General features: G+C 45.2%; 1 long non-coding RNA gene across 1 annotated transcript; it reads right to left on the bottom strand.

Moving 5' to 3' along the window:
- Positions 1-5,183: 5,183 nt before the first annotated feature.
- On the bottom strand, positions 5,184-19,669 carry LOC114484324 (uncharacterized). Its single transcript, XR_003677059.2, has 3 exons — positions 19,587-19,669; positions 7,496-7,543; positions 5,184-6,461 (listed from the first exon to the last, which is right to left on the bottom strand). It is a non-coding gene; the product is annotated as an uncharacterized lncRNA (long non-coding RNA).
- Positions 19,670-20,180: the final 511 nt, after the last annotated feature.

Below are 20,180 nucleotides of genomic sequence, written 5' to 3'. Positions count from 1 at the left end.
CAGTTTTAAATTCTCCTGATATCCTCCTCCTTATTCATATATCAACGTAAGCTGTAGATGCTGTCATTTTCCCCCCTGCTTTAACATTGTATCTTACACATTTTTGCATGTTACTTAAACCAGATTGTTGTTGGTGTTCTCCATTGAGGTATAATTTATGTACAGTAAAAATCGGCCTTTTTCGGAGATAGTTTTATGAGTTTTAAAATCCCCATACAGTTGTGGAACCACCACATTCAAGATATAGAACAGTTGCATTATCCTCTTTGTAGTCATCGGGATTGTTGTGATGGTTCGCATAAGGGATTCTTTGCCTTAAAAGGAAGGAAAGTTGATCTCTAACAAAGGAAAACAATATCTGATCACAAAATAGGTACCATGCGCCTTGGCTTTAACTTCCTATGAGGGTTCATAGATCTCTAACTTGTGTGCAGCCCCTCAAAAGTTTAATTGCCTGGGTCTCCAACAATGGAGACAGAGGCCTATTTATTTTGCTTCACTAAACTACAGTGGCTAAAGAGAAGGAAAAGGGAAGAGAAAAGACTGAAACATTTCAATCACTGATACTAGGAAGAAGTGATATCCAGAGATCAGATATAACCTGGACAATGGTGAAAGCAAAACAGAAACCTCGGGCTTCCCTGGTGGCGCAGTGGTTAAGAATCCTCCTGCCAATGCAGGGGACATGGGTTCGAGCCCTGGTCTGGGAAGATCCCACATGCTTTGGAGCAACTAAGCCCATGTGCCACAACTACTGAGCCCGTGCGCCACAACTATTGAGCCCGTGCACCACAACTACTGAAGCCCATGTGCCTAGAGCCTGTGCTCCGCAACAAGAGAAGCCACTGCAATGAGAAGCCCGCGCACCACAATGAAGAGTAGCTCCCCCGCTCGCTGCGGCTAGAGAAAGCCCACGTGCAGCAACAAAGACCAAATGCAGCCAAAAATAAATAAATAAAATAAATTTATTAAAAACCAAAACAAAACAGAAACCTCAGGACAGTTGGGGGCTTTCTGGAAAGAACCAGGGGCTATGTCCCATCCCCAGTTAAAAGAAGAACCAGGATCCCTACACATAAAGTGAACTTGTTCTCTGAGAGTAGAGGGCAAGATCCTGGCTAAGTCTGGGCTGCAATTGCCTCCTGACAAAGAGCAGAGCTTCTGGCTACAATTTGTTCTGGGGTCTGGAAAAAGCTTGTTTGAGTGGAACCCTAACGGATGGCAACTTTCCAAATTGCAAAGCAGTGGAAGAAAAGTCCTCTGTGCCCCCCCAGAGCACAAACTTCCCTGCAATTCCTGCTTTTTTTATTTCACAGGCTAGAAAGGCTAATGTAGAGTCTGCTTTGAATGGTTCGACGGCAACAAAGACAGATCTGGTGCCATGTCTTAGAATGGTTGGGAAGATGAATGTACCCAGTGAGATACTATTTTTTGGGCCCTCTTAATCTATAAAAATAATCACAGAAACAGCCATAGTCTGCTGAATGTTGTAAGGCAAAAGAAATCTTTGCAATATTTCTTTCAAGTTGTGTACTTCCTGTACCTTTCCCAGATTTCACTGTTAGACTGAAGCTTCCTCCCAAGACTTGACTTCCTGAATTATTTTTGGAATGGAAAAAGTCATTTTTTCATATTTTAAGAGCACCCTGAAATGGCTCAGCCTGTTTCACATTCTCACTGTTTCACATTCCTAGCCTGGCTCCCTGCCTGTTACAGTGGGGCTCTCCTGGCTTCCAATCCAACAGTTCCTTACAGGCTGGACTTTAAAAAGTGACCCAGAGGGACTTCCCTGGTGGTCCAGTGGTTAAGAATCCGCCTTCCAGTGCAGGGAACTCGGGTTTGGTCCCTGGTCAATGAACTAAGATCCCACATGCCGCAGGGCTACTGAGCCTACACACTGTGGATTCCGCATGCCACAACTAGAGAGAAGCACGCGTGCCACAACGAAAGATCCTACATGCCTCAACGAAGATTCTACGTGCCATAACTAAGACCCGACGCAGCCAAATAAATAAATAAACAGTGACCCAGAAAGGCTGGCTCCAGTGGGGGGTGGACAGAGGGGACAACTGCAGTCAGAAGTGAATCAGATTGCCTTAAAGAGCATCAGCCTTAATTTTATGTATTTCCTTTCCTTTTTAAAAAAATTTATTTTATTTTATTTATTTATTTTTGGCCACATCCTGTCTTTGTTGCTGCACGTGGGTGGCCAGCGGGGGCTACTCTTCAGTGCGGTGCGCAGGCTTCTCATTGCGGTGGCATCTGTTGTTACGGAGCACGGCCTCTAGGCGCGCAGGCTTCAGTAGTTGTGGCTCACAGGCCCTAGAGTGCAGGCTCAGTAGTTGTGGCACGCGGACTCTAGAGCACAGGCTCAGTAGTTGTGGTGCACGGGCTTAGTTGCTCCGCAGCATGTGGGATCTTCCCGGACCAGGGCTCGAACCCGTGTCCCCTGCATTGGCAGGTGGATTCTTAACCACTGTGCCACCAGGGAAGCCCTATTTCCTTTCCTTTTAATCATTATTTCATTTACTTACATACATAGTTTCCCACATAAGCAAATACACATCCATTGCAGAAAACTAAAAAATACAAATAATTATAAAAACAGTGTCCAGGAGTAGCTACTGTTACATTTGTTTTGATGTAGAACTTTTCAGACTTTTTCCCCTGAAATACTAACTTGTGTGCAGCCCCTCAAAAGTTTAATTGCCTGGGTCTCCAACAATGGAGACAGAGGCCTATTTATTTTGCTTCACTAAACTACAGTGGCTAAAGAGAAGGAAAAGGGAAGAGAAAAGACTGAAACATTTCAATCACTGATACTAGGAAGAAGTGATATCCAGAGATCAGATATAACCTGGACAATGGTGAAAGCAAAACAGAAACCTCGGGCTTCCCTGGTGGCGCAGTGGTTAAGAATCCTCCTGCCAATGCAGGGGACATGGGTTCGAGCCCTGGTCTGGGAAGATCCCACATGCTTTGGAGCAACTAAGCCCATGTGCCACAACTACTGAGCCCGTGCGCCACAACTATTGAGCCCGTGCACCACAACTACTGAAGCCCATGTGCCTAGAGCCTGTGCTCCGCAACAAGAGAAGCCACTGCAATGAGAAGCCCGCGCACCACAATGAAGAGTAGCTCCCCCGCTCGCTGCGGCTAGAGAAAGCCCACGTGCAGCAACAAAGACCAAATGCAGCCAAAAATAAATAAATAAAATAAATTTATTAAAAACCAAAACAAAACAGAAACCTCAGGACAGTTGGGGGCTCTCTGGAAAGAACCAGGGGCTATGTCCCATCCCCAGTTAAAAGAAGAACCAGGATCCCTACACATAAAGTGAACTTGTTCTCTGAGAGTAGAGGGCAAGATCCTGGCTAAGTCTGGGCTGCAATTGCCTCCTGACAAAGAGCAGAGCTTCTGGCTACAATTTGTTCTGGGGTCTGGAAAAAGCTTGTTTGAGTGGAACCCTAACGGATGGCAACTTTCCAAATTGCAAAGCAGTGGAAGAAAAGTCCTCTGTGCCCCCCCAGAGCACAAACTTCCCTGCAATTCCTGCTTTTTTTATTTCACAGGCTAGAAAGGCTAATGTAGAGTCTGCTTTGAATGGTTCGACGGCAACAAAGACAGATCTGGTGCCATGTCTTAGAATGGTTGGGAAGATGAATGTACCCAGTGAGATACTATTTTTTGGGCCCTCTTAATCTATAAAAATAATCACAGAAACAGCCATAGTCTGCTGAATGTTGTAAGGCAAAAGAAATCTTTGCAATATTTCTTTCAAGTTGTGTACTTCCTGTACCTTTCCCAGATTTCACTGTTAGACTGAAGCTTCCTCCCAAGACTTGACTTCCTGAATTATTTTTGGAATGGAAAAAGTCATTTTTTCATATTTTAAGAGCACCCTGAAATGGCTCAGCCTGTTTCACATTCTCACTGTTTCACATTCCTAGCCTGGCTCCCTGCCTGTTACAGTGGGGCTCTCCTGGCTTCCAATCCAACAGTTCCTTACAGGCTGGACTTTAAAAAGTGACCCAGAGGGACTTCCCTGGTGGTCCAGTGGTTAAGAATCCGCCTTCCAGTGCAGGGAACTCGGGTTTGGTCCCTGGTCAATGAACTAAGATCCCACATGCCGCAGGGCTACTGAGCCTACACACTGTGGATTCCGCATGCCACAACTAGAGAGAAGCACGCGTGCCACAACGAAAGATCCTACATGCCTCAACGAAGATTCTACGTGCCATAACTAAGACCCGACGCAGCCAAATAAATAAATAAACAGTGACCCAGAAAGGCTGGCTCCAGTGGGGGGTGGACAGAGGGGACAACTGCAGTCAGAAGTGAATCAGATTGCCTTAAAGAGCATCAGCCTTAATTTTATGTATTTCCTTTCCTTTTTAAAAAAATTTATTTTATTTTATTTATTTATTTTTGGCCACATCCTGTCTTTGTTGCTGCACGTGGGTGGCCAGCGGGGGCTACTCTTCAGTGCGGTGCGCAGGCTTCTCATTGCGGTGGCATCTGTTGTTACGGAGCACGGCCTCTAGGCGCGCAGGCTTCAGTAGTTGTGGCTCACAGGCCCTAGAGTGCAGGCTCAGTAGTTGTGGCACGCGGACTCTAGAGCACAGGCTCAGTAGTTGTGGTGCACGGGCTTAGTTGCTCCGCAGCATGTGGGATCTTCCCGGACCAGGGCTCGAACCCGTGTCCCCTGCATTGGCAGGTGGATTCTTAACCACTGTGCCACCAGGGAAGCCCTATTTCCTTTCCTTTTAATCATTATTTCATTTACTTACATACATAGTTTCCCACATAAGCAAATACACATCCATTGCAGAAAACTAAAAAATACAAATAATTATAAAAACAGTGTCCAGGAGTAGCTACTGTTACATTTGTTTTGATGTAGAACTTTTCAGACTTTTTCCCCTGAAATATATTTTTATTGGGTTCATAATATAATATTATTTATAACCTACCCTTGTCATAGAATACAATGAACATCTTCCACATCAATAAATACAGAACTACACAATCATTTTGAATGGCTATCTACTATTCCATTATGTGTTCAGAAAGTAATTGTGCTTCCCATTTTATCCAGAGCCCAGCCAAGGTCTGACTCAATATATATTGTTAATTGAACAAATGAATTTAGCCAAAGGATTCAAGGTATTTAATTGGCCCATTTATTTTTTTTTCCATTTTCTCTCTCTCTCTTTTTTAAAAAGACAGTGTTTTTAGAGCAGTTGTAGGTTCACAGCGAAATGAAAAGGAAGGTACAGAGATTTCTGTATACCCACTGCCCCCACACATGCGCAGCCTCATCTATTATCAACATTCCTCACTAGAGTGGTACATTTGTTACAATGGCTGAACCTACATTGACTCATCATAATCACCTTAAATCCATAGTTTGCATTATGGTTCACTATTGGTTTTATACATTCTATGGGTTTGGATAAATGTATAATGACATGTATCCATTATCATGGTAAACAGAGTAGTTTCACATCCCTAAAGAACCTCTGTGCTCTGCCTATTCGTCCCTCCCCCACTCCCAAACCCTGGCAAACACTGATCTTTTTACTGTCTCCATAGTTTTGCCTTTTCCAGAATGTCATCTAGTTGGAATCATGCAGTGTAAATATATCTTAAAAATTGTACTCATCCAAACACTTGGGAATCAATCGCTACCTGGCAACATTATGTGTGGAGAAAGTAAAGGATGTCTAGCTGTAATAACAATTATCTTACATACATACACATTTTTATTTATACACATGATCTCACTTGAGCCTCATAATGACTCTATGAGAGGCAAAAATGGAGACCAAGAGAGATATTCCAGCAGCAAGTGGCAGAACCTGGACTTGTCTATAGATAATTATGTATATATGTGAAGCTGTTACCAAACTCAGGTTTGGCTGCTCACTGCTCAAAAGCCAGTACTCGAGAGACTAGAGTTGGTTGGAAAGGGAAATGTTGCTTTATTCAGGAGGCTGGCAACCTGGGGAGAAGGTGGACCTGTGTCCCACAACCAACTCCAAAGATTCTGCTAGGCCATGAAAGTTTTTCTTTTTTTTATGAAGTTTTTCTTTTTTAAAAAATTTATTATTTATTTATTTGGCTGTGTTGGGTCCTCATTGCTGCGCGCGGGTTTTCTCTAGTTGTGGCAAGCGGGGGCTACTCTTGGTTGCAGTGCTCGGGCTTCTCATTGTGGTGGCTTCTCTTGCTGTGGAGCACAGGCTCTAGGCACGCAGGCTTCAGTAGTTGTGGCACACGGACTCAGTAGCTGCGGCTCGCAGGCTCTAGAGCGTAGGCTCAGTAGTTGTGGCTCACGGGCCTAGTTGCTCCATGGCATGTGGGATCTTCCCGGACCAGGGCTCGAACCCATGTCCCCTGCATTGGCAGGTAGATTCTCAACCACTGCGCCACCAGGGAAGCCCCATTTCTATTTCTTTAATCTAAGAAAAGAGTCAATAGATTAGGCAAGGCATTGTGTGATCAAAAGACTTAAAAGGTGTGTTTGGGCTGGAGGCTAGTTAAGCATGGGGGGCACCTGGTGTAAAGGTTAGTTAAAATATAGCTTTGCTAAAGTGACAAGACAAAAACCTCCTGCAAAGAGCTGCTTCCTGCACAGAGTTGCTTCCTGCAGACAGTTGCTTACAAAGCTAGACAGTAAATGTGCTGAGATAGAGAGGAGGAGGTGGGAATTGATTGGGTAAGTAGACATATCTGAACACATGTGGAGACATGTGTGGACCAGCAAATAGATGAGGATGTGCAAACATTTGTCCCATAATCATGACCTCTTGTCTGTCTGTAACTTAGTGTGGCTGTGTTTGAACTTGAGCTCAGAACACTGGGCTCTGTCTCAGTAAACTTATTTTACTGTTCAGCAATAAATCAAATCCCCATTGCCTCCTCTTATTGCCACCTAGTTACCTGGATTCCAGGAAAACCAATCCCCAATGCTAGGAATTAGCTCTAGCACTTGGCATCAGTGGCAGATAATGATATATAAATAACTTCGTATTTTGTATAATTGTTCTCATGTGCCGTCTACAAAATAAAATTGCTCTTGCTAAGATCAATAAAGATCTTCTGGTTGTCCAATCCAGTGGTCACTTTTCAGTGCTTTCCTTCCTGACCCTATCTATGTCATTAACAGTCTTGATCATTCTCTCCCTGAATCTTTTCTCCATGCTTCCCTTGACATGATTCTATTCTAACTTTCTTCCCGCCTGTCTGGACACACTCCTACTCTCTTTCTGCCTGTTCTTTGGCCACTGTATGGCAGACACTACTGGTTGCTTAACCAACAGTTTTCTCCTCTTGTTCCTTTCTGATGAATTCTGATTTTGTCCAAGATATCCTCCCTTCTCTGAGTGGCAATGCTCTTCCCAAGAGTTAAGCCCAGACCTCTGAGATAAAACCTGATTAGTCTAAACAACTGGTTCTCAAAGTGTGGTCCCAGGACCAGCAGCATCAGTCTCACCTGAAGAGTTCCAATCATCAAAAATTCAAATTCGCAATATTCAGTATCCTGTGATAAACCATAATGGAAAAGAATATTAAAAAGAAGTTTATACACACACACATCTGAATCACTTTGCTGTACAACAGAAATTAACACAACACTGTAAATCAACTATAATTCAATAAAATTTTTTAAAAATTCAGATTCTCAGACCTCACTCTAGACCTACTGACCCAGAAGCTCTGGGGATAGGGCCCAGCAATGTGTTATAACAAGCTCTCCAGGTGATGCTGATACAGGTTCAAATCTGAGAACTGCTGGTCCAAGTCAGTCACATGAGTGGTCTTGTTCCTCTTCCCAGTGATGGTATCAGGCATGCACATATGATGAAATTTTTGCTAATGAGACATGAGAGCAAGTCTGCTGGGGGAGGGGTCTTGGAAAGATTTCTTTGCTTCTAAAAGAGGTAAAGGGAAAAGATGCTCCCTCTTCATCTGAAAGATACTGTTTTGCTGGATGTGATGCCTGGGAGTGCTATAGCCAGGCTGGACCATGAAGAGAGCAGCCTAAAGGTAGCAGCAGGTTGAGAATGGCAGAGCAGAAAGATGGACAGGGAATGTTATGAGTTGAATTGTGTCCCCTCTAAAAGATATATTGAAGTCCTTACCCCCAGTAGCCCAGAATGTGACCATATTTGAAAATAGGGTTGTTGCAGATATAATCAGTTAAGGTCATACTGGAGTAGTGTGGTTCCTAAATCCAGTATGACTGGTGTCCTTGTAGGATGAGAGACACAAAGAAGATGGCCATGTAACAATGGAAGCAGAGATTGGAGTCTGTCCTACAGGTTTCAGAGGGAGCATGGCCCTGCTGACAACTTGATTTTGGACTGCTAGCCTCCAGAACTGTGAGACAATAAAATTCCATTGTTTTAAGCCACCCAGTTTGTGTGACTTTGTTATGACAGCCCTAGGAAACTAACACAGGGCCCCTGTGATCTATACAGCTAATCCTACAGCCATTCTACCTTGAGATCACTTGTTATGTGAAATAACAATTTTTCCTTATTGTTTAAGCGAGTTGGATAGGGTTTTTGTTTTCTTTTTTTTTCCAGCTTTATTGAGATAATTGACATAACACTGTGTCAAGTTTAAGGTGTACAACAGGATGATTTGATACACTTATACAAAAATGTGAAATGATTACCATAATAGGATCGAGATTGGCCCATTTGTTAAATTTCTACATTTCATGCTGCAGTTTAAAGTGACCTAAACAATATATCTTCTTTCCAAAACTGAGGACTCCTTACGAATTCCAATTCTTTGAGATAAATTTCTGAGTTAGAATGCCCAGTGGGGCTTCCCTGGAGCTTGAATAAGTTTGTTTGGGAGGAAAAATTTTCCCTTCCTCCCTTCTAGGTTCATCAGCTGGTCTAATAATTACACTGACATAAGACAGAGTAAGTAAGTATCAAATTTAATTACGTAAGTATGTACAGCAGCCGCACAAAGACAGACTCAAAGGCAGTCAGGTAATTGAGGCTTATATACCGTCCTGAGCTAAGGAGAAGCGGGAAGTGGTCTGGGGCTTCAAAGGGGAGGAAGACAATTCACAGGAAGATGAGAAGAGCAAATGTCTGGTAAACAAAAACTTGTCATGCCACACAGGTAAGTCATTCTGATATAAAAAATTCTCTCTCTCTTTCTGGTACAGGTTCCCTATCTAAATTCTCTTAGGCAGTTAAGGGAGAGGTAAAAAGCTTTTCTTGAGTCTGCTGGGTCTTAATTGCCTTCAACTCAAAACAATCCACATGTGAAAGTAGCACATTTTGGGGTGGTTTTCTGCTACCCCCTCAACTTTTTACACAAGCCCTCGCAGTAACCAGAGTCAGGTGACTCTCTTCTTTGGGAAGGCTGTGTGTGCGTGTGTGAGCTTAATTGCCGAAGTGGGAAAACAGAATGTTGGAACACAATCCCAACCCTTGGTAATTTTGTATAGCATGTTTCAATTGCCGGTTCACATGTAATCACTTCTTACCTGACAAATTGCTTGACTTGCTAAATGAATGCTTCATTTCACTTACCACCAAGAGGAAATAAACGGTGGCCATGAGCAGAGGTAACATTTTACATCAAACGGAAATTACAAAAACCTCTTCTGTGGAGTTATAGGCATCCTCAGCAACCGTTTTATTTATTGAAACATATTTTCTATTTTTTGTTGGTTTCTTGGCTTTTTTGGTTTCTGTTTTTTTCCTTCTGATGATGGAATTAATATATGCTTAAAAGGATTAAAATTTTTAAACAATTTTTTAAAAGTTAAAAAAATCAATTTATTAATTAACTTATTTTTGGCTGTTAGGTCTTCATTGCTGCGCACGGGCTTTCTCTAGTTGTGGCGAGCTGGGGGCTACTCTTCATTGTGGTGCGTGGGCTTCTCATTGTGGTGGCTTCTCTTGTTGCAGAGCACGGGCTCTGGGTGCGCGGGCTTCAGTAGTTGTGGCACGTGGGCTCAGTAGTTGTGGCTCAGGGGCTCAAGAACGCAGGCTCAGTAGTTGTGGTGCACGACGGGCTTAGTTGCTCCGAGGCCTGTGGGATTTTCCCAGACAAGGGCTCTAACCTGTGTCCCCTGCATTGGCAGGCCGATTCTTACCCACTGCACCACCAGGGAAGTCCCTAAAGGATTTTAAAAGATTAGAACATTTGATTTTTTTTAATTAAAAAAATTTATTTTTTTTTGCAAGGAACCCGTGGCTGATTTCATCTAATTCATGCAGGCTGTACCACTCCTGAATTACATACTGTGCTCACTTTCCCCAAGGAATCAGCCTGTGTAGGACGCAAAAGTGTGGCCCTCAGATACTGAGTTAGCCAGACAAGCCTAGGGTTTCGACACCCCTTGATAAAGAGCTCTTCTGGGCCAAGCGACCAGGACATGCCTGTCATAGAAGGGGCCTCAAACTTTCTCATTACAGCCTCAGTCCTGCCCGGGATCTACAGTGCCACCTCTGCCTCTCCCAGGGTGTAGCACGGCTCTCCTAGTGTCTGGAATTTCTCAGAGAGGTCCTGAAACTCCAGGACCAGGAGGCCTGGTTGAAAGGACAGCATCTTTCTCTGGTAGCAGGACCGACTACATAATTTGCAGACCCAGTACAAAATAAAACAAATTGTTAAGAATTTACAAATTCCTCCTCAACAAATTGTTAAGAATTGCAAGACAGCAACAGCAGAATGTTCAGCCAAGTGCAGGAACTTTCTGACCTTGGTTCTCTGTGTGACTGAGCAGTTCACACACCTGTGAAGCTGGCCCAGCCACAACTGTGAGCCTTTCTACGTGTACTTTATTTTATTTTTATTATTTTTTTTTTAATTTTTGGCCACACCGCACAGCTTGTGGGAATCTTAGTTCCCCGACCAGGGATCGAACCCGGGTCCCCTTCAGTGGAAGTGTGTAGTCTTATCCACTGGACCGCCAGGGAAGTCCCTTTATGTGTGCTTTAAACACATCATTTATTTAATGTTCTTAACCCCATTATAATGATGAAGACTGAGAGGTTAAGTAACTTTCCCAAGGTCATGCAGTTAGTAAGCGATTTGAGTCTGGATTCACACTCTGCTTCTGAACTGGAAAGCGCCAGCTCTGTTTCCAGGGCAAAGAGTAGACAGTCTTCACATTTGGCAAAGAGTAGACAGTCTTCACATTTAACAAAGTCCATTGTTGGTAAACAATGCCTTCTTGTTCTGGAAGGACGGGATGGAATCTTCCCTGATAAGCCTAGACTGCCCACAGCCAGGAAGAACTGCCTAAAGCCACTGCCTCTAATACTATAAAAGTGTTTCAAAAGGCTTAAAAACCCTTTCTGCCGCTCCGACCTCCCTTGCTTTCGAAGCCCTCATCAGTCACAGCTGAGCGGCTTCTTGGTGCTTGCTTGTATTCTCCCCCACCCGTCCTCCCAAGAAAAATAGCTCTAGGGTGTTTTAAAGCCTTTACTTAGGACAGCTCCACTCCACCCCGCCTCCAGACTGCCTGACCTCCCTCCCGCTGAGCAACCCTCCACCGACATCTTCCTTCACTAGAGCTCTGGGTCCCCCGGAGCACCCCACCTTGGGCCTGCCCTGGAAAAGCGTCCAGGCTTACAGAGGCAAAGGTGGGGTGGGGGAGTGGGTAGGTGGGAGAGGGGGCTCCTAAAAGCTTACTTCAGAGATGACTCTGGCAGCCCCCCAAGGGAGTTCTTCCACTCCTCTGTGAGGCATCAGGGGCTGAATGGTAGGGAAGAGGGCACTGAGTCCCCAGGTCCAGGATGTCAAGGACAAGGGGAGGGAGGCCACGGAGACCAGGAGCACCCCCCCCCCTCAAGGCCACTGTCTGAGATGACTCTGGCAGCCCCCCAAGGGAGTTCTTCCACTCCTCTGTGAGGCATCAGGGGCTGAATGGTAGGGAAGAGGGCACTGAGTCCCCAGGTCCAGGATGTCAAGGACAAGGGGAGGGAGGCCACGGAGACCAGGAGCACCCCCCCCCTCAAGGCCACTGTCTCCAGTTTGGAGTTGATGACTGACACCCTCTGACTTATCTCAGGTTTTGCATTAAAAAAAAAAATCAGGGGGCTTCTCTGGTGGCACAGTGGTTGAGAATCTGCCTGCCAATGCAGGGGATACGGGTTCGAGCCCTGGTCTGGGAAGATCCCACATGCTGCAGAGCAACTTAAGCCCTGGTCTGGGAAGATCCCACATGCTGCGGAGCAACTTAAGCCCGTGTGCCACAGCTACTGAGCCTGCGCGTCTGGAGCCTGTGCTCCGCAACAAGAGAGGCCGCGACAGTGAGAGGCCCGCGCACCGCGATGAAGAGTGGCCCCCGCTCGCCGCAACTAGACAAAGCCCGCGCGCAGCAACGAAGACAGCCCGTGCGCAGCAACGAAGACCCAACACAGCCATAAATAAATAAATAAATTTAATAAATAAATAAATAAATAAAATAAAAATAAAAAAAGAATCAGGGACTTGCCTGGTGGTCCAGTGGTTAAGACTCTGCACATCCACTGCAGGGTGTATGGGTTCATTCCCTGGATGGGGAACTAAGGTTCCCGCATGCCATAAATAAATTTAAAAAAACATTTTTACAAATCACTTTTTAATTTTCACAGTGGATTTTAAGGTGGCAGAACTTTTTACAGGTTCTGTTATGAAGGCACTATAATAACTCAGTACTTTTCAGATTAAAGTAACCATACTGAGTTCACCTTATTGAAGAAAAGTCTGAACACATTCATATTCACTATTTGTGTGTGTGTGTGTGTGTGTGTGGTATGCGGGCCTCCCTCTGTTGTGGCCTCTCCCGTTGCGGAGCACAGGCTCCGGACGCGCAGGCTCAGCGGCCATGGCTCACGGGCCCAGCCGCTCCGCGGCATGTGGGATCCTCCCAGACCGGGTCGCGAACCCGGTTCCCCTGCATCGGCAGGGGGACGCGCAACCACTGCGCCACCAGGGAAGCCCTCATATTCACTATTTTTATTTTTGGTTTTATATCAATATTACATCCCCTGCTGGTCCTGAATTCTTACTATCATTTGTCTCTGTCCAGTCATAACTAAAATGCAGTAAAGGAGGGGGACCCCAGCCAGAAGCCACGTGAACTGATGGAATAAAAATCTGCCCCGCCACAGAAACCCAAGACTGATGCTGTTGCAGCAAAAATAGAAATGAAGTTTTCCCTCTCCTAAGAACAAAGAAAATGAAGGGAACAGTGAACAGGCTAGAGAAGAAATATAACCTGGCCTGAAAGAGTTAATCACTCCTAGTTTTAACTGTTACTAATCTGTAGTGTCTGTAACTAGATTTGTACTTCACAAATAAACTATCACTCTTTAACATTGTGTGAATTACATCCTGCACTCCCTTGTAGCAAATCACCCCCTGTAGCTGTTTGTATTTCAGAAAGGAGGTCGAAGGGTGATAACCCAGAGACTAATGGACCAAATTATGGGTTGCCTGACGCCAGCGGTGACTGTTTTGAAATAATGCAAGAAGAATGAATGCAAGACCTTCACCATTTTGATCCTTATCACTCACTTCAGACTGAGAACTCCCCGTATAAGAGTCCCTGTAATTCCTCAGGGAAGGGAGGCACAGTTCTTGAGGCACTAGCCTACTGTGTCTTTCTTTTGCCTGGCAAAGAAAATAAAAAAGCGTATTTCTTTATCTTTTTAAATAAATGTATTGATTGATTTTTTAATTAATAAATTTATTTATTTATTTTTGGCTGCGTTGGGTATTCGTTGCTGCGCGCAGGCTTTCTCTAGTTGTATCGAGCGGGGGCTACTCTTCGTTGCAGAGCACGGGCTCTAGGTGTGCGGGCTTCAGTAGTTGTGGCACGTGGGCTCAGTAGTTGTGGCTCGCGGGCTCTAGAGCACAGGCTCAGTAGTTGTGGCACACGGGCTTAGTTGCTCTGTGGCATGTGGGATCTTCCCAGAAAAGGGCTTGAACCCATTTCCCCTGCATTGGCGGATGGATTCTTAACCACTGCACCACGAAGAAAGTCCCCTCTCTATTTCTTATCTTCCAAATCTCTGTCTCTGTATTTTTATTCGGCATCGGTGCACAGGGAGCCAAGATTTTTGCAACACTGCAAAGAATTTCTTGTGGAAGCTTTCTGCTTCATGCTCGTGCTTCACGGTATTGATTGGTGCACAACACTCTCCTGAGTTTGTGAATACACACAGCAAACTGTTCTTGACCTCTTCAATGTTGTTATATACCTGTCAACTGAAAAAAGATGCACAACCTAAAAGTCTAGAGTTGTTTTATTCGGTGGGCATACTGAGAACTTAAACGTGGGAGACAGGCTCTCAGACAGCTCTCAGGGACTGTTCCCAAGAGGTAAGGGAGGAGCCAGGATTTATAGGAGTTTTTGCAACAAAGACCAGGTAGTGGGAACATCAAAAGATTGCTGTTAATTAAAGAAAACCAGACATCTAAAGTTAAGGAATTTAGTGCTTTTCTATGTATGGGAAGATGCAAAGTCTAGCTCATTGAAATCATTCCTTTGATATGCACCTCAGCTATCTGGGGCCAGTATCCTATGTCTTCTCATCCTGAGTCTCCTCAGGTTGCACTATCAGGGGTGGCTGTAATGTGGTGGTTTGATGGCTGCAACATCCTTTGTTTACTGATATGGTAGTGGCATTCTTAGTTCACACTATTAGCCACCACCGTGGTTTGAGGTTGGAGGACAACAGGACAAATTTTGATAGAGAAGTGGGTGCTTTCAGGGTATGACTGCTGGCTCTGCTGCGCTGATGACATGGGCTAACACCTCAAACCTCCTCAGGCATCTGAAACCTCAAACGGCAGCACATCATCTGTGATCATCTTCCTTAATGAGCAGGATTTATTTATGGCAAAGTTCCAGGTCAGAAAGCCCAAGATTTAGCACCATTCTCCCAAATTTGCTCCCTTCACTACCCCTGGTGACCCCCTTGAGCTTCTGTGTGGGGTAGGGGGATATTTCAGACTTACAGGGACCTAGTACTTTATCCACGATGAATTCCTGAGATTCATCACTGTTAGTGGGGATGGGTGCCATTATTGCCACCGTTGACTAACAAAAAATGCACAACCTAAAAGTTGAAGTTGAGTGTTATGTTTTATTCGGTGCAAAACTGAGGACTTAAGCCCAGGACACAGCATCTCAGATAACTCCGAGAGACTGCTCCGAAAAGGCAAGTGGGGAGCCAGAATATAAGAGTTTTTGCAACAAAGACCAGGTAGTTGGAACATTAAAAGAGTGCTGTTAATTAAAGAAACCCAGATATCTCAAGTTAAGGAATTTAGCATTTTTCTATGTATGGGAAGATACAAGAGTCTGGGGTCACTGAAATCATTCCTTTGATATGCACCTCAGCTACCTGGGGCCAGTATCCTGTGTCTTCTCATCCTGAATTTCCTCAGGGTCCACCATGGGGTGGGGGGTGGGGGGGCTGCAGTGTCTTGATGATTTGATGGTGGGCATTATTTTTCTATCCTGAGTTCCCTCAGGGCTCACGGCTGGGGCACCTGTAATGTGATGGCTTGATGGCTGCAACATCCTTTGTTTACTAATATGACAGGCAATATTTTTCATTCACACCACCTTTTCCTGGTCACTGACTACCCAACATCACCCAGAAATGACCTCCTCCTTTTTTCTAAAAGGGAACCTTTAAATTAAAGCTTACCTTGAATGAATCAATTCAGTAAACCTTCCCATAATAGGGTACGAGTAATGTACCCCAATCCATAGCCTTCTTTCCTTTGGCTTGCCTGAATAATGAGGAAGGCTTAAATTCTATTTAAATGGCCTTTTCAAGTCTTTTTAGTCATAAAATAGTCATGCTACAAAAAGTAGCATGTACATAGCCTTAATAATATTAGAATTTATATATATATGTATATATATATATATTTTTTTTGCGGTACGCAGGTGGGCCTCTCACTGTTGTGGCCTCTCCCGTTGCGGAACACAGGCTCCGGACGCGCAGGCTCAGGGGCCATGGCTCACGGGCCCAGCTGCTCTGCAGCATGGGGGATCCTCCCGGACCAGGGCATGAACCCGTGTCCCCTGCATCGGCAGGCGGACTCTCAACCACTGCGCCACCAGGGAAGCCCCTATATTATTTTTAATGTCTGTTTAGAAGTACTATAACTTATTTGTATAAGTTCTCTTATCAATGGATGTTCAGATTGCTTTATACTCATAAAATCTCTGGGCTGATTATCTCTTCATGTCCATTGAAGGGGATCAGAGTATGCCACCCCCAAATATGCCACTTTGGCATAAGAATTATTTTGAGTTGAAAGAATATGAGAAACAGCAGATGCAGGAAGGGCTCTGTGCCCTCGTCCTTTTTACCTAAAAGCAGGACAAATTTCCTGTGAGTGTTATGGAGCAATGGCTCCTGTGTCCATGGCGCAGAAAGCCAAACTCTGACAGAGTGTGTTTGCAGCAAAGTAAGGGGTTATTGCAGGGCACCAAGCAAGGCAGTGGGAGACAAGTCTCAGATCCAGTCCATCTTGGTCTTTGAGTTGGGGGTGTTTTTAAAGGGAAAGAACAAAGAAGCTGGGATTAATTATCGTCTGGGATTAATTATCGTCTTGGGACAGTTCTATGACATTTCGTAATCATATTTTGGGGAGACATGATATCTCTGGGTTATAATTCTCTGGCCAGGTGGTTCATGGCTCCGGGGCCTATTAGCTCATCTTGCCCTGGAGAAAACAACCTGAGTTTGTATGTTAATGATGATGTTTACAATAGCAATTTTTGTACATCAACTATGTTATCTACAACAGCAGTTTTAGTCATATGACTCTGGTTGATTAGCGTTCAGTTAGCAAAAGATTGTGGTCAAAGGGGACAAAAAAGGGATAGAGGTCAGAAGGGACAAGAAAAGGAATAAAGTTTTGGATAGAGAGATTAATCATAAACTTGGTAAAGGGAACCCACTTTTGGGGCGCTCAGTTTCATGAGAAAGGCACCCTCCCCATACTAGGAGGTGGGGAGCTAACACTGAGGTGAATATTCACAGACAAATATTACTTCAGCAATCCTTATCTTCCATTAGTTTCCTTCATATATTTACCTTCACACAATTTACTGCCCTGAGAAGCTCAAACCCCTTTTGTCTCATCACATCGCCAAAAAATATCACTCTTTGTTAAAAATAGTACATAAGCTCTCAGGCCTAATGGCTTCTTTGGGGTTTTCATGTCATTTCTGTGAGGCCTCTCCTATCCATATGAAATAAACCTTTTTCTGTTGTTAATCTGTCATGTGTCAGTTTAATTTGTAGGGCCTCAGTCAATAAACCTAAGAGATTAGAGGAAAAAGTTTTTTCCTCTCTTATACCATCTTTGTCCACATAACCAATTATCTCCTTGGACTGAACATGTCTGTCACGTTTGACATTGATACTTATTGCCAAGTGTACAAAGACTGTAGACATATTCATGCCTACTACCAAAGTATGTTTAAGCATTCTAATGTGCCTAATTGTTTTCTTAGACCCAAATCCCACTGCCTCACGAAGTCTTCTACTCCCACGCACCAGCATCTCTCTCCCTTTTGTGCAATCCTTTCCACCTAGGGTCTGCAGCACTTTGTAGCTGAGCATTTCACTGTTTTCTTGAAAAAAAAATTTTTTTTTTTTTTTTTTTTTGGCCAAGCCACTTGGCTTGCAGGATCCCAGTTCCCCAACCAGGGATCAAACCTGGGCCCCAGCAGTGAAAGCGCCCAGTCCTAACCACTAGGCTGCCAGGGAATTCCCACCGTTAATTCATTAAAAAAAAAAAAAAGAAAATTCCAGCTTGTATTTGTGCCTGGTCCTATGCAAGGCAGTGGAAATACAAATATTAATTAGACCAAATTACCACCTTCCAGGAGCTCACAGTCCAGTGGGCATCTAAACCTTGTTGTTAAATGCATATTGTGAGTAGCTGTGGGGTGGGATTAAAAAAAATGGATATAATTATTCTCCTGTTAACAATCTGACAGAACAGCACTGGCCCAGTAAATGGTGTCTATTTATGAGTCCCTGGGACTAAATAATGAGAGGTGCTCAAATTTACACTCCCCAGCCCCGCAAGCGTGGGAATGTAATTACAAAAGCAGAGTAAGTTTCCCAACTAAAAGTACCACTGCTGGGCTTCTCTGGTGGCGCAGTGGTTGCGCGTCCGCCTGCCGATGCAGGGGAACCGGGTTCGCGCCCCGGTCTGGGAGGATCCCACATGCCGCGGAGCGGCTGGGCCCGTGAGCCACGGCCGCTGGGCCTGCGCGTCCGGAGCCTGTGCTCCGCCACGGGAGAGGCCACAACAGAGGGAGGCCCGCATACCAAAAAAAAAAAAAAAAAGTACCACTGCGTACTCATCCCAGCAGCTAGAGCATTTGGCCCACCTAGAAGGCACTCAGGAAATGTCTGCTGAATGTTGGAGAAATTAATAAATGCATGGATGGATGAAGACAGCTTACTATAAGCAAGAAAAAACTGCAATTTTAAGTATTTACAATCTCCCCACGCCTAAAGAGGGCAGATCCTCCTGAAGTTGCCTTTGTTTTGATGATGAGGTGGGGAAGCATTTGGAAGAAGTTGATAGGGAATGAAAGGTCCTCTATTACCAGGAAAGAAAAATCCGGGGAGACAGCTAGGAAGGGGGGAGGAGGAGTTCTTGACAAGAGCAGAGCATGGTTTGGAGAGGAAAGGGGAGATGTGGCAGCTAAAAAGAGCAGGTGGGGAGAAATATGTTTTAAGACTTTTAGGAGATCTGTTGTGTTATTTGTGATCTTCCCAAGAAGACATCAGTAAAAACAATGTACTCTTCTGTGTCTTTGTGTCTGGTCAGGACTTGTCTTTTGAATGTGGGAAGGTAATAAGCCGGGCCCAGCGTGAGAGCAGGGACAGTGTGGGAGGCCCACAGTCCTTTGTGTTTACACGCACCTTGTGTGTTCGAGAATCACGGACTAGAACTCTCTTGCTGAGTCAGAGCTGTGATTTGGTCGCTCAAGAGAGAAGGCGGGGAACACGAATGAATTGTGTAATTATAGCGGTGAGGAGGGACGGGGATGACTTCATCTGGCCCCAGGAGGGGTGTGTTGTGGGTAAGTAGTGATTCTCAGCCTGTTTGCTTAGCCCAGTGCCTGGCACCTAACAGGAGGTCGGAATGTATCTGCGACTGGTTGAATTCTACAGAATAAAGGTGGAGACGGATTATAGAAATCGGCGATTATTAACCCATTGTAGAGATGAAGACACCGAGTCCTGAAGGTGACTCCAACCAGGCCTCTTGGCGGTCAGGGCAGAGTCAATTCCCTAGTCGCCATGCTCGCTCCCGCTGCCACCGGCCCCCGCTCCCACCGGCCTCCCGCCACAGGCGCCCCACCCACCCCATACTTCCGGATTCCGCTCCGCCCCCCCGAGGCACTTCCGGTTCCCGGGGCTGGAAGACGCGGCCCTGAACGGTGTTGCGGTAAGTCCGCGCAGCGAGGGAGGGCCCTCAGAACCACTGGGCCCGGCAACAGCGGGCCCAGGCGTCAGCGGGCCCTTATTTCTCGGACATTACGTTACGCGGCCGCCATTTACCTCACGAAAGCCAGAGGTTCCGGCTTGAGGGTGACGCCACTTCCGGGGCTGGGCGAGCAGGCGAAGGCCGGAAAGGGCTCCAGCCTCGCTTTGTGGCTGGGAGGAGTCAAGGAGGGTCCGCTCGGTATTTCCGGGTTTCTTGCTGGAGGGCTGGGGAGTTTAGGAGAGGCGGTGTCAAAAGTAGACTTGCTGGATTTCGCAAAAAAAAAAATTAAGGGCGTCCAGTTAAACTTGAATTTTTAGATAGACAACAAATAATTTTTTATATAGGTATGTCCCAAATATTGTACGGAACGTATTTACATTTAAAAAATTCCTAATTTATCTGAAATTCAAATTTAACTGGACGTCCGGTATTTTATCTGGCTACCTTACTCTTGGGCGCCCCCTGCCCTGGGCTCTGATATCCAGTGGCAAAGCTGGTATCCTCTATGCCTGACTGTCAAAATCATTTATCGCTACCTAAGCCGCTTTTAGCGCCAATCCTAATGGGCCAGCCTCACAAGCCCCCGGCAACAGCTGGGCCCATTTGGAGTCCCTATGGCAGCGCCCCCTGTGTTCCCTTTCACAGCTGGAGTCAGGCGCGGTTTGTCT

This window comes from Physeter macrocephalus, chromosome 18, assembly GCF_002837175.3.
Source record: "Physeter macrocephalus isolate SW-GA chromosome 18, ASM283717v5, whole genome shotgun sequence".
In the NCBI taxonomy this organism is placed as follows: Eukaryota; Metazoa; Chordata; class Mammalia; order Artiodactyla; family Physeteridae; genus Physeter; species Physeter macrocephalus.
The sequence above is the reverse complement of the archived record's forward strand: the minus strand, read 5'-3'. Positions and strand labels throughout refer to the sequence as shown.